Raw genomic sequence first — 14,645 nt, forward strand, 5'->3', positions numbered from 1 at the left:
GTTAGTACATGTAAAAGTAAAAAGTCAACGGATCATAATGAGGTACATATGTCCTTAGTAAAGTGAATAATTAATGAAATCGCAAAACCATTATCATATATTTTTAATAAATCATTTCAAGCTGGAATTGTTCCTAAGGGCCCTGTCCCACTGGCGTTTAGGAGGATTTGCGGATGGAATGCGCACAAAAGTGGCGGCCCACATCCGCCAAACAACCGCAATAACCGTGTAACATTCCTGTATGAGTCAGCCGCCATCCGAACATGTCCGTGATCACCCGCAGAGGCACGCATGTCTGCAGCCAGGATTTTTGAGCGGCTCAAAAATCCTGCTGCGGATGAGATCCGCATCACTGCCTGAACACATACTGAAGACATACGCAGGACATACACAACCAACGCGCCGCATATCCCTTGTCATCCGCTGATATCCGCAACCGATGGGTTGGCATGGCTTGGCGGCGGACCGGGACAGCGTGCAAAACAGATATGACGCGTGCCCAGCATGGGCACATCACGGTCACAAATGGTATGTCGCGCATGCAGACAGAGTGGGCACGGATGGAGCGAGTGCATCACGGCCGCTGTGCCCCTCATGGGGGCGCCTCCGTGGTCGCCTTCGCTTCTGTTCCCTGTTATATCCGCTTTTCTTCCTCATGTATTCGCTGATCCACCCCGGGACATTTGTCATTTCTGCCCACCTTTGTTGCGGACGCTCAGCTTTTGTCTCCTCATTTCATGTGCAAATCCTCCTAAACGCCAGTGGGACAGGGCCCTAACAGTATGAAAGTGGCAAAAGTGATTGCTCGATTCCATAGAAGAGATCAATAAACATGCGGACCAAAGGGTAATAGTAGCAGGTTTAATTATTGACCTAAGAAAGGCTATTGACACAATTGATCACAATATATTATTTCAAAAGTTGGAACTGTATGGGATCAGAGGGGTTGCTCTGAGTTGGATTGAAAGCTACTTACAAAACTGGAAGCAGTTTGTTAAACTCAGGGAATACTGTTCTTCATGTCTGGACATCATTTGTGGGCTTCCACAGGGTTCTGTATTGGGCCCAAAATTATTTATTTTATACATTAATGATTTATGTAAAGTTTCAGATCTGGTTAGAGCTTTGCAGATGACACAAACCTGTTTTGCTCAGGGGAAAATCTGCAACAATTATGATTTGATTTAGGAACTGAAATTATAAAGTTAAAGAGATGGTTTGATATTAACAAATTATCATACCTGACTTACTGTGCTGAAGTTTGGGGCAACAATTATAAAACTACATTGCAACTATTATTCATTCTTTAAAAAAGAGCATTAAGGACAATTCATAATGCAGGTTATCGTGACCACACCAACCCACTGTTCATTAAATCTCAAATATTAAAACTTCACGATATGATTTTGTTCAAGTTCAATTAATGCACAAAGTGAAAAATAAACAAGTGCCATTTAGAATTCAAGATTATTTTACTGAGAGAGAGGGAAAATATAATTTACGGGGGTAGGCGTTAAAAAGCTTTGCTTCTGCCTATTCCCTTTCAGGCAAACGGATGCATTGGCAATCCATTTTCTTTTTCATTGTCAATCCATTTTCTTTTTCATTGTCAATCCATTTTCTTTTTCAGTGTCAATCCATCTTCTTTTTGTTGTAAGTTTTGTTTGTTGTTGTTTTGGACTGTGCGTGCGCGCGTGTGTGTGTGTGCTGAACAAATTCATTCATTCACTCATTCATTCATAAAAAGTTGAGAAAACTGAAAAACTTGAGGCTCAAGCTACACAGACCTTTTAGGTTTTGGCAAATTAAAATGAGTGAGATGTTAAGTCTTCAGGTTGACAACACTAAAAACATCTTTGCAGCCTGAGTCTTGAATTTTAAAAATTTTCTCTCTTATTTGTTAAACAGTGTTGTTGCTGAATCTGTGGCACATATAAGATATGCAATATAAAATTTAATTGTACTCCATCATCATAAAGTTGCTCATGACACTGGACAAACTGCTGGACATTATGGACAATGACAGTCACCCTCTGCACACTGTCATCAGCAACCAGAGGAGCCTCTTCAGCCACAGACTGCTCCTTCCCAAGTGCAGGACCAACAGACTGAAAAACTCCTTTGTCCCTCAGGCCATCAGACTGTACAACTCCTCACTCAGAGGGAGGAGGAGCAACAGGAAGACAGAGGACGGAAAGAAGAGGAACGGTAGTAGCAAGTAAACCAGTAGTGAGTAGTGTTTCTTGTATTTATATTTGTGTATGTATATTTGCAACATTTGTTTTTTTTTTTTTACTTTCACTTTTGATACTTTGTGTGCTTCTTACCCTGTGTGCTATAATGCAATGCTGCTGGAACCTCAATTTCCCTGAGGGAATCTTCCCAAGGGATTAATAAAGTTCTCTCTAATCTAATCTAATGCTTGAGTTGCAACCCATGATCACTACACATACAGTACATATGTTCACTCAGCTATTATTTGTCTTGTTTACTAACTTGGCAAGTCATATATATGACACAAAATTTCTTTTCTAATATCTGAACATTGTAGGTCCTTGGAGAATACCTCAAACATGTCAAATTTAATCAAATTAATGAATGGGATTTTTTTCTGCAGCTCAGAGATAAATAACTTGGACTCAGTCAGTTTTGAGGAAAAATCATGGAATTATTGTTTGATTTGCATTTCTAAAACAAATTTCTGTAACATGTTTCACAATGACACATCTCACTAACTCTCTGTCTGTCTATTTCTCTCTCACTCTCACACACATACGCAAACATATTAAGAAAGTGATATTCAGCGATGAATCGTGAATCTACACTGGCCAGAGAGATGATGCTGGAGTTTTTGTCCACTATCATTCTAATGGAACATATAAACACAACTGCCTGAAGTAAACATGCAAATTTCTCCACTCAGCTATAATATGCAGTTGCATGTCAGGTAAAGGACCAGGGGAGATGTCAATCATTCTCTCAGCAGTCTGTGCACAGGTGTACAGTGACATTTTGGGCACTTTTCACATTCCATCGTCAGAATGGTTTGGTGGTGATGAAGTCAGGTGTCAGAATGGTAATGCATCTTGCTGCAGAGTGAAGACTGTTAAAGCTTTTCTTCTGGAAAGGCATATCAACTCAATGACTTGGCCTGCAAACAATCAGTTGTTCAGTCTGATTGAAAACTTATGGTGGGAGTGAATAAAAGTGGTCTACAGCAAGTGAACATCCTACAAGCTCCTATCTGAGAACGTTGGAACCAGCTTGATGGAGAATGTTGTTTTAGTGAAGGTGATCTCTCAAAGAATTCAGTCATAAAGGCATGATGAGCAACAAAGTAATGCATGTGATTTATAATATATATATATATAAAAGAATAATGATTCGGTGTAGTTGAGGTGTCCTGATGCAGTTTGGACCCACAAGCATCCCCTCCTCCAGCATTAATAAACCATTATGGGACAGAGCCGCACTTATCAAGCTGGTCAGAGACCTCTAATGAGCGCAGGGACCTTGACTCTGTGCAGCCCAGAAATATTTTATTAAGAGCACATTTAAATACACACCACTAAGGATGTATGACCAGTGCTCATGAGGCACCCAGTTCGCATCTGCATCATAAATAGCAGGTCTGGGTTCATCGTCTGCCTGTATGGTCCGCATAATATTTTACTTATCTTCTGTGATGCATCTTGAACTTCTAATATGACTGACCAAAAGAAGAGTGCCCTCTATGGAGTGGTTGGATGATTTCCTGGATCCAGATAGCTCCCGTGGGACTTGATGACCTTTGGTCTTACGCTCTAGTTATGGCCGCCCTTCAGAGCTGAGAACATACTTGTCAGTCAGACTCTGGTCATCTTACTGAATAATGGTTTTCTGCTTATTTTATACCCAGTTGCCTGCCGAAAATCCAAATGGTCCTTTGATGCAAGCCTTGACCTGGATAAGTGAGGTTTTAGAGTGCTAAATATTATTTAGTGAAGACTTCCACATCTTTCTACTGCACATCAGTTACCATTAGTTAGCATCTGGTACACACGGCATAATAGGTACTGAACATGAGTTCAGTACCTATTTTACGAGTAAAATCACCAGTGTAAAATTTAACACCGGCGATTTTACTGTGTATATATTTATATTTGGTGAGTACCATTTTTCTTTTGTGTAAACAGATTGTGCAGTAAATGGTGCACAAGTGGAGTTTTTCTCTCCTGTTCCTTTCAAAACAGCATAGTGTTTCCCTTTAATGGTAACAACTTAGTGCTTGAACAGCAAAAATATAGACAAGTGAGTGAGTGAGCTAGTCCAACCCAGCCAACTTCTGCACATAGTAACTCACAAACAGTAATTGCTGTCATGTAGTAATTCATTGAATGACAAGGACATATACTGAGGACAACCCCAATTCAATCAGGTGAACTTTGATGCACCAAGATTGTCTGAAAGAGCAACTTTGTTTTGCCCATGTAATATTACATAGGCATGTCTGCCACTTGCTGGATGGTAAGTGGATGCTAGATAAATGTTTGAAAACTATGAATAGCTGTGGTTGAAATTTACTTGTCGTTTGTTTGTCTCCCGAACAGTGTAGGAACCTTGTGCTCGTCACTCTCCTCTCACCTTGCTGACATGCTAGCAACTACAAACATGATTCCCATTATGTATGGAAATTTGGGATGAAATAAAGAACAGAATGGGAAGGTAATAACAGAATTAAACAACAGATTGAATGTTTAAATGGGGATGTTGCCAAAGGTTTTCATTCCTACTGCAAATTAGTGATGGGTGCATCCACAATGTTCTGAAACCTGCTTTGAACATTATTCTGGAGGCTGTATCAAAAGGAAGACCTCACTACTTGGCCAAATACAACAAAACAGGAAAGTAAAACTGGAATTAAATATTCCAACTGCTTTGAACCCTCTGGTTTTGAAATATATTAAAACACAAGTGATTGACCTGGGATGGACCTGTTTTTTAAATTTATATTTAAATGTGGCAGTCAGCAAAGGGTCTGTTTGTGCACTAGTGCGTGACACACACACAAACACACACACTACCAGCCATTAGGAAAGTGCTTTTAAACTTTTGACAGCACATACTGTATACAGTGTGTGTGTGTGTGTGTGTATGTGGGTATATATATATGTGTGTATATATATATGTGTGTATGTATTGTAGTTTTTATTGTGTAAGGGACTGCTGCTTTACTTTTTAAAAAAAAATCTATTTAAGTTGAGACATTTTTTTTTTTCTTTAATGAATTAATGCAGTTTAAATCATCAGATATGTTATTAAGACCTGCAGGTAAAATGAAATAATCCAAAGAGATCCTATCACAGGTTAAGTCCATTTTCTTTGATACTGGCACACTTTTATTAAAAAGTTACTCAGGCTCTCATCCATGAATCCACTATTCAAAAATATCCAACCTGGATAATGACAGCTACATTATTAATGCATCAATCTTTTAATAAGTTGGAAAATTGCTGTGACCACTGAACAAGCCAGAATGAACAAGGACTTGCTGACAGTAATAACAAAGGTAAGAAAGTCTTTCTTTTACATCCCTTTCAAGTTTTCAACATCCAAGACTGAAGAAAACTAGGAATGGGAAAAAAAAAATCATTATGTGGTTCTTTCATCTGACTCTTTTCTTTCCCAGTGCAGAAACACTGGGTTGATTAAAGATGACTAAAATCTAAAACTGACCAAGCTATGCACTTCTTCTCTTTTCTCCTCTCTTCAACTTTTATTTTTAATGGAAAATCGTCACAGAGTTCGTTTGCTCAGGAACAGAGGGGCATAAATGTTTTAAAATTTAACAAGAATAAAAAGAAGAGGAAGAAAATAGAATGGAAGGAAGAAAGGATAGGTAATACGAGAAAGATTTTAATCTTAATAATTGATAAAGGAGAACTTCAATCTGCTTTTTTCTCTCTGGTGACTGGTGTTTGATGAAGATACAGGCTTCCTCTCTGCTGGACTCCAGCAAGGTAAATGTTGTGATGGTGAGATAGACCTCTGATAAGGCCAACATGTCCGACACGCACCTGGCATGAGAGCCAAAGGGGTGAATATAGAACAGAGCAGGACTGGATCAGAAACAAAGGCCCTAAAGGAAGCGGCTGGGTGGGACATTACAGCCTCCAGAAGGTATGATGAAATAAAGAACAGAATGGGAATTTAAGAACAGAATTAAACAACAGATTGAATGTTTAGCTGGGGATGTTGCCAAAGGTTTTCATCCCTATTGCAAATTAGTGATGGGTGCATCCAGAATGTTCTGAAACCTGTTTTGAACATTATTCTGGAGGCTGTAGCAAAAGGAAGACCTCACTACTTGGCCAAATACAGCTACATTGTTAATTTATGCTGCTGATGTGAAGAAACATAAAAAAACAAACAAAAAAAAAAAACAAAACAGATGGAAACCAAAATGTCACTGACTTTGTGTCATTGCTATGAGTTGTGCTTTTTTTTAATGAAATATTTGTACAGAAATCACAGGAAAATTATAAGAGTGAGAGATTAGGAAAACGATCGATAGATGGATCTACAGAAGGGATGTGATGGGATTGTAGCCCACTCAGGAATTACTGCACCTTTAGGACAGCCTAGGCATGTACCCTGTAAAATGCTCGATAGATGGAGTTCATTCCCTTCTATTTGTTCAATTCAGTTTAATTATATACCACTAAATCACAAGGAGCTTCCAACTGCAGATGCTGCCAATGAGCAAGCACACTGGCAACAGTGGTAAGGAAAACACCCACAGGCATTTTTTAAATTTGTGAGCACACTAACTAAAGTCATGCACCAGATCAATCCAAAAAGCATCTCTCTGTTTCCAACATAATGACGTCTGGTGGTGGTCAGTCATGTTGATTTATATGTACTGTTTGCTGTTCCCCACCTGGTGACAGAGGTGTGTGGTGATGTCGATATCTTTAACTCTTCAGGGTCCTGGTATACTTCCTGTCTGACTGTGTAGTTGTGATCCTTTGATGCTAACCAGTGATCGAAGGCAACAACTGGATGTGTTTCGTACTAGGTCTCTCTGGAAGATACCTCTGGAATGACTGTGACTCACACGAGCGGTTACTTATGGAGACTAAGCTGTCACTTGCATTGTGAGGGAGCATCAGCTTCAACATTTTGGCCGTGTGTTACATTTCTCTGTGCATGAGCAGCGCACACTGCTTATGTTTTGAGGACCCCAGTGGCTGGCGAAGGCCAAGGGGATGCCCAGGTTTCACATGACTGGCAGACAGATGGCTGCTTTCGACAGGTGGGAATGGACTGGTTGTCTGGCAGGGTGGTTGCCATCCTGGACCCAAGGATGTTCCGTGGTTTTGCGGGTGCAACAAAGCACAGCACCCTTGACTTGAATCAACATGGCAAACAACGCTGATCAATAATGTATCAATATCTCATGCTTGAGTGCATCCAGATGAGCCAAACTGTAGTCAGATGATCATCATAGGAACAAAACTGTCAACTCCTATGTTTGTGAGTTGTTTAACAATTATGTCAGACTCACTCACTCACTCATTCACAAATTTTTCAGGAGAATGCTGATTGGTTTGCTTTTCTCTCTTGCTCTCACTCACTTACTCGCTTGCTCAGCACAGAAAATCATCCACATTTGCCCGTGTGTTCTGTCATGTTTATTGTTACTGTTTTAATGAGCAATTACTGTAATTTTTGTTCATTCTATTTATTGTATGTTACACATATATTAAATGACATGTAGTAGGCACTTGTAATTTACTTTTACATACATATTTGCACATTTGCTGCAGAATTTGTTACCCTGCTAATAAAACAGCTGCTGCCCCAGCAAGAAGAATCCTACCGGCTCTGTGGCCGTGTGACCCTCTTTAACTTACGGCTGAGCATCCTCTGCAGCAGACTCAAACCTGCAGGCAGACCCCCCCCCCCCACACACACACACACACACCGCTTTCCACCTCAGTGATCACACACTCGCTTCTTGACCAGGTCTCGCATGTTGACACTGTGTTTGAGGAAGCGTTCTGTGATAATGTCCAGGTATTGATCAGCTATCTGCGGTGGTAGCTGTTGGGAATCCGGCCTGAATTTAATCTAGAACGATTGTTCACAGTGGTTACACGATGGCGGCGGTGGCAGGGGCGGTGGGGGTGTTTAGGGTTCAGGGTTCACCAAAGGTGAGGGGCCCTCTTTCCCATCTGTAGTCCTGGTAGTCAAGTTCAGCCAGAGGGTCTATGGGGGACTGGAGGTCTGGACACCATGTCCATCTGCATTAATCTGCATACAGAGGACAGCTGACCGAGACAGGAGAAGGGGGACGGCTGTTCAGGAAATACGGTTGTTCTAGGCTGCAGAAAACCACACTTCTGGTGTTGATATGAGGTTAATGTGATGCAAATTGAGCTCCAGAATCAGCAGCACAGTATAACTCAGTGGTAACAGCAAAGACACACTCAAATATTTGATCAAAAACAACACAATAAAACAACACAATAAAGATTCATTTAACCTTCAAACCACCTTTTTTTTTTTTTTTTTTTTTAAGGTAAGCACATTTGAATGCAAATGTTAGTTCTTCAAATTTTATTTGTGTGGGTACTGACAGTTCTGTTTGTCCGACAGACGTGCGCGCGTGTGCGTCCAGCATTCATGAGATGAGCGTAAACCCCGGCAGAGGCCACGCGCGCCGCCGCCCCTCATATGCATGTGTTTTCTGGCCCATTGTGCGCGGACACAGTCCTCCCGCGTCTCCCCGCCACACTTTTGACCCTTTTTATTTCGCAGGCCATTTTCAGCTGCCCCGCAACCTCACGAGCATTATAGCTGCAAAGCAGATGTGTGTGTGTGTGTGTGTGTGTGTGTGTGTGTGTGTGTGTGTGTGTGTGTGTGTGTGTGTGTGTGTGTGTGTGTGTGTGTGTGTGTGTGTGTGTGTGTGTGTGTGTTTGGGGGGGTATGCTAATGAAGCCTTTCCCGAAATGCACGAATCTTTTTTTTTTCTTTTTTTTTAGTTTTTAGAAAACTTGGAGTGATGTTTTGCGCGTCCATTCGAGGCTTTTTCATCATCATCATTATGGTGATTATTATTATTTAAGAAATCTGCATCTGTGTGCACTTGCCTCGACCGGGCACGCGCGTGATTACACACCTCGGGGGCCCAGGTTCTACTTCTTGCGCGTCCGGTGGTGACAGGCACAGAGCGCACGCGCGCCCTTGTCACTGCGGAGGCCTGTGTGCGCTGTGCGCGTGATCAATCTCACACGAACCGTCATGGTGTCAGAGGAGCAGTGGATCTGACTCTCTCTCTCTCTCTCTCTCTCTCTCTCTCTCTCTCTCTCTCTCTCTCTCTCTCTCTCTCTCTCTCTCTCTCTCTGTCTGTCTCATCCCCCTGTCTCTTCCTCTCCTCTCTTGCTCCTTTTCATCCATCCTTTTCCGCGCGCGCTGTGGGACAGAAGTCGTGGCGGATCACGAGCGAGCCGGAGGATAATTAATGAGTGGCGCGCCGGAGGTCCGAGCCCCACCAGTGGATTTCTCCAAACAGGTACTTCCTGCCTTCTCCCTCCGCGTGACCGTGTCAGCTCAGCTGAAGGACTGATGTGCTGACTCTCTCTCTCTCTCTCTCTTGCTGTACACGCGGCCGTGCACGCCCCTCAGTGAGAGAGGCGTGCAGCAGCAGCGGTGGTGGAGTGAGAGAGTGGCCCCCGTTAGTTCTCGTCTTGATCTGCATCGTGTGGGTTTGCGGGTTTACAGGTGCACACTCAGAGACACGTTTTGTGCTCTGAGGTGGCAAATGTCATGTTTTGAAGTTGAAGTGGGATGTCTTTACAGCTCTGGGCTGTACGAGGTGCTTCTACACCTCTCATCGCCTCTGATCGACTTTCTCAAAGGTTGCCGCATTTTTGTTTCTCTTTTTGCTGTGATTTGTTTGTGTGTGTGTGTGTGTGTATTTGATGTGTTATTCCTTATTGAGTTCCAGCCAAAATATGTGGAAAACTCTGGTGATTCTGAAGCAGTTAAAGTGCTCATGTTTTACCCTGAAGTGCTTCCTGCTTTTTAAAAATATATGAAGCAAACAAATTGATGTAACTTTTATATTTTGTGAAGAAAAATAGTGTTATGGAAGTTTGCAACAAACACTTGTGCATATAATAGAGTATTGATTAATGATAATGGCACAGCCTGTTTTAATCTGATAATATAAAGTTTCCATGCAGTACTGCGCAAAACTCGTAGGCACCCCAGTGCTTTTCATGTAAATCAGTAAAAGAGCAAATTTGAAATTCCCAAAGACATTACATATATATCTATTTTATTAAAGACACTAACACATTTTCCCAGATGAATAAAAACATTGCCCAGTTTGTTGATCTGAAGCCCAAAATAAAGAAATTTCAAACATTATAAACTGTTTTCTCACAGTTTGACCAAGGTGCAGGTGCCTTATCCTAATGCATTGTTGTGTAAAAGTCTTAAGCATCCTCTGTATACATGTTTCTCTTTGTTTATACGTCTGTGAAACACCAAATACGAATTTTCCAAATATTAATTTTAAAAAACAGACATCGCAAAAGTCTGTTTTATTAAAGAAACTATAATACATCTCCAGACAAAGAAAAATCTGGTCCAGTTTGTCCATTTAAAGCCCAAAAATAAACAAGTTTCAAAGATTATAAACTCTTTTCTTGCAGTTTATCCAACATTTGCAAGGCACAAGTGCCTTGTGGTGAATATGTTATTGTGCAAACCTCTAAGAATCTGTTGTACAAATGTTTTGTCAGGAAAAAACAAAATGAAAACAGATTCCAAATATGAATAAAAAAATCATCTAAATGATTTCTGTTTATTTAATTAAACAAAGCAACAGATCTTTTAAGATTAATGGTTACGATAGGATTGTGCATGAACAATCAAGAGATAATAAATGAATCAACATGATGTGTTTGTAAAACCATTAAATAATCAATTTTTAGATGTAGAATAGTCTGTATTTAGAAGCTCTTCATTATTTTTGCAGGACCTTTGCTTTGTCAAACACTTGGAAAAACTCCTGCATAAGATTTTTTTTACACCAAACACAGTTGTTTCAACATATACTCATCATCTTCAAGTGAATCAGCACAGGGTGGTAGTTTAAGCTTTGGATAAAATGTCACAACAATGTGTTTAGTTTTCTTTGGTCATTAATGTTCATTCACAGACTGGATCAACTATGAGAGTCCTGCAGCAACATCACAGCTTTGAATTTGTGGTCACCTAATGGGAGATGTGCTTAATTTAGAGAGCACAGGAGGGTTTTTCATAAATCATAACTTTTTGCTGCTCAAGTGTCCATCTGTCAAAATAATTTAAACTGACACCCCTGTAGGGTGTTTTACTGCATTAGTACACATTTAACAATCTTAACAGTAGATAACTCATTTACAAGTTGCTATAAACTTAATTTGCACTTACATGTCCACCAAACCGAAAAAGCTGATGGTTGAGAAATTAACCCCTGAAGCATCATCTTACATCAGACCTACAGCATATGATAACCTATAACCGATATCGCCAATTACGTGTCACGCAGAGGCTAGTGGTCATGACCTGTCTCTCATAAAGAGACGAAACAGGATCTCTCACAGTATGATGGGGACCGTCTGTAATTCTGATGTCATCACACCTGGGACCACCTATAATCAACATGCTGCTTCTGTTTACCTGCTCCTGCTGCTCTGCTTCTCCTTCTTGTGGTCTTGTATAGTAATGTGAAACACATTCCTATTAATGACAAGCAACAGTGGCCTTCGTGGCCACCAGGACCAACAAGGCTTCACAATGCGCTCGATAGGCCTTGCCTGTCTTTGTTTTATGGTGCAGTCACTTTGCATGTTAAATAATGACATAAAGACCCAAAACAGAAGGTTCACTGATCCTCACCTGTATCTATCAAAACTCTAAATTTCAGAACTGAATATGCATTCATGGTTATGGTTAGGGTTTAAAATAGTAACTGAAAATTGATTGCATTATGAAAATGTAACACATTTTGTGATGGTATCATGAAAACAAAAAACATTAAATATAATAAAGGACTGGCCTGCTCATTGACAGACTGACTGAATGACTGATATAATTGCACTACTAATCACAGGGTAAATGCTTATAAAAGAGGCCCTTAGAATAGTTTTCATTCTCATGTTTATTCTAAATCTGTACACTTTGAACTGCAGCAAAATTTTGATTGCATAAACACTACGTTCTGTCAAATTACTCAAAGTAAATCAGGTGAAAGTTATATTTATTAGCTCGTCTTCATTCAGTCGTTGTAAGAGCAAGTATTTCTGACATGGAAGCATAAACATGAATTAAATTAATTTAATCTATTAATTTGCTGCTAAAAGTCAGTGATTAAAGAGTTTATTATCTTGGATTTGGACATTATAATCTTTGTATTTAACACTTGTGTTAAAACAGTAACTTCCCTGAGGGACACACAATTTAGGAATAATGTCACTGACAGCATCTTAAATATTGGTGTTCTCTCCAGCAGACTTTACAGATGTTAACTCATTAACATTTATTCATAAACATAAAAAAAGATGAGTGCATTGTGGTTTTAAAATGAAGTTTTAGCACTCAGCAAATGTTTGGTACTAAATGTAATCTGTAGTATTAAATGGGACATGTGTCATGTTAGGTTTAAAAGGACTAATTAACAGTTAGCTTTAATTTACAAAAAGCTTTAATAGCACAAGTTTATTGAAGCTCAACACAAATTATTGTGCTGCTGAAGCTTCTGGTTGCTGTGGTTGGTAAAAAAAAAAAGGTTAATATCTGAGTCAAAAATGGCCTGTAAAAGCCCTGACATGGACATGCATTATTAACATTTTAAAAATAATGATTGTTGCATTTTTTTAAACCCATGTTTAAAAAATTGAAGCAAAAATGTAAGTGCACATTTTGCCACAGAGGAGTAATTAAATCATATTCATGAAATGCGACTAACTGAAGTTTGACGGCAAATATTTAAGATTTGGATGCAGCATGACAATTTATTGAAGGTGAATATTGATAATTAGTGTCATGAAATAACTGCATAAATAAACGTCACATGTACCCTAATTAATTAAAAAATACCAGTTAAACATAAATATTTGTTGACTTGTTTGGTGTGTTGAAATAATAATAATAATAATAATAATTGTGCCTTCGTTTGAGGTTCAGATCCGGGGCCAGCTGCCTCCATGCGTCTGTTTTTTTTTTTTTTTTTTTCTGAACAACTGTTATTTATTTATTCCGTTTTTTTTTAACACAAATCAGAGGCGATTATCAGTTCGCTACCACCGCGTGATCTTTAAAGCCGTGACACCGCTGAGCTCCATTCAGAAATACAGATAAAGCGCACGAATTTTGGTTAATTGATCGACTAAAAAGGCCTCGTTTCGATAAGTTAGTGAGAGCTTCCAGTCAGATGGTTTCAGCTGCTGAGGCCTATAAAAATTCAGGCTCGAGGTGATGTGCAGAATCCAGAGGAGGGGTTAACTCGGTGTGGACACCCTCCACTCCATGCGTGCGTAAAAGTGCCACTCTTTCCCGGCCTGTCCTCGCCCTTCATGGATAGGATGGCACAGCTCATATCTTACTGTAACCAATATGGACCATTCATTATTTCTTTTGGCTCGTTTCTGACTGTGGCGCTGCTTTCATCGGACTATTTTGTTTCACAAATGTTAATTGATTAATGATGAAACGGTCTGGCGAGTAGATAAGCTTACATCCTGCATTGATGTCTTTCTATTTCAGTTCCGCGTCTTCTTTTTTTAATGTAGAGTTCCGGTCCTCTGTGCAATACGTCATGTTGCAGTAAGTATGATGTCATGTTTGACAGAAGGAAAGGCAGACAACATTTGAGATGTTTTATTTTTTATTTTTTTTTTACTTTTGTCTGGAGGGGAATATGAGGCTAGAAAAATATATGTGGTGAAATATTTGAAAGGAAATAATCGTGCAGTGTATGCTTTAAAGTGTTGAGATAAAAGTGTTGAATTTCATTTGAATAAAAAAAGGTAGGCATGCTTTTGTTTACTTTGCAATAAATATTATGGAGCTAAATATAATAAATAAAACAGGAACTGAGAGTAAAATGTGACGTTTGCTGCCAGGGTTGGGGCCTAATTGTTGTATTCCTGCTAACAAGTGTCCTATTAGAATATAATGAATATTAAACAGACGGAATAAACTTGTCACTTTCAATTGGATCACAAGCCACATTCCTCAACAGTTGACCCGCTAGGCAATTAAAGCAGCTATTAGGCTCCATAAAGCCAATTAGCCCCGATTAGCTCATAAAGGGAGGGGCTGGGGGGGGCTAATTGAAAAATCCTCCAGAAAAGGAGCACAAACACCATTCACATTCAAATCAGAGGGACAAAGTTTGGCACAGAAAGAAGCGCACGCGTCCTCCGCCTCTTTGAAGAGAAAGAAAGAAATAAAGAAAGAAAGAAAGAAAGAAAGAAAGGGCTGGTGGAGCTGCCACGTGTTTGCTTAATTTCACAAGAGGAGGATGGCACAGTGCAGGAAAAACATGCACTAATTACAATTTCATTTTTATCTCTGATTTAATAACCTCATCCTGCTTTTTTTTTGTA

The sequence above is a fragment of the Thalassophryne amazonica genome, chromosome 2 (genome assembly GCF_902500255.1).
Source record: "Thalassophryne amazonica chromosome 2, fThaAma1.1, whole genome shotgun sequence".
Classification (NCBI taxonomy): domain Eukaryota; kingdom Metazoa; phylum Chordata; class Actinopteri; order Batrachoidiformes; family Batrachoididae; genus Thalassophryne; species Thalassophryne amazonica.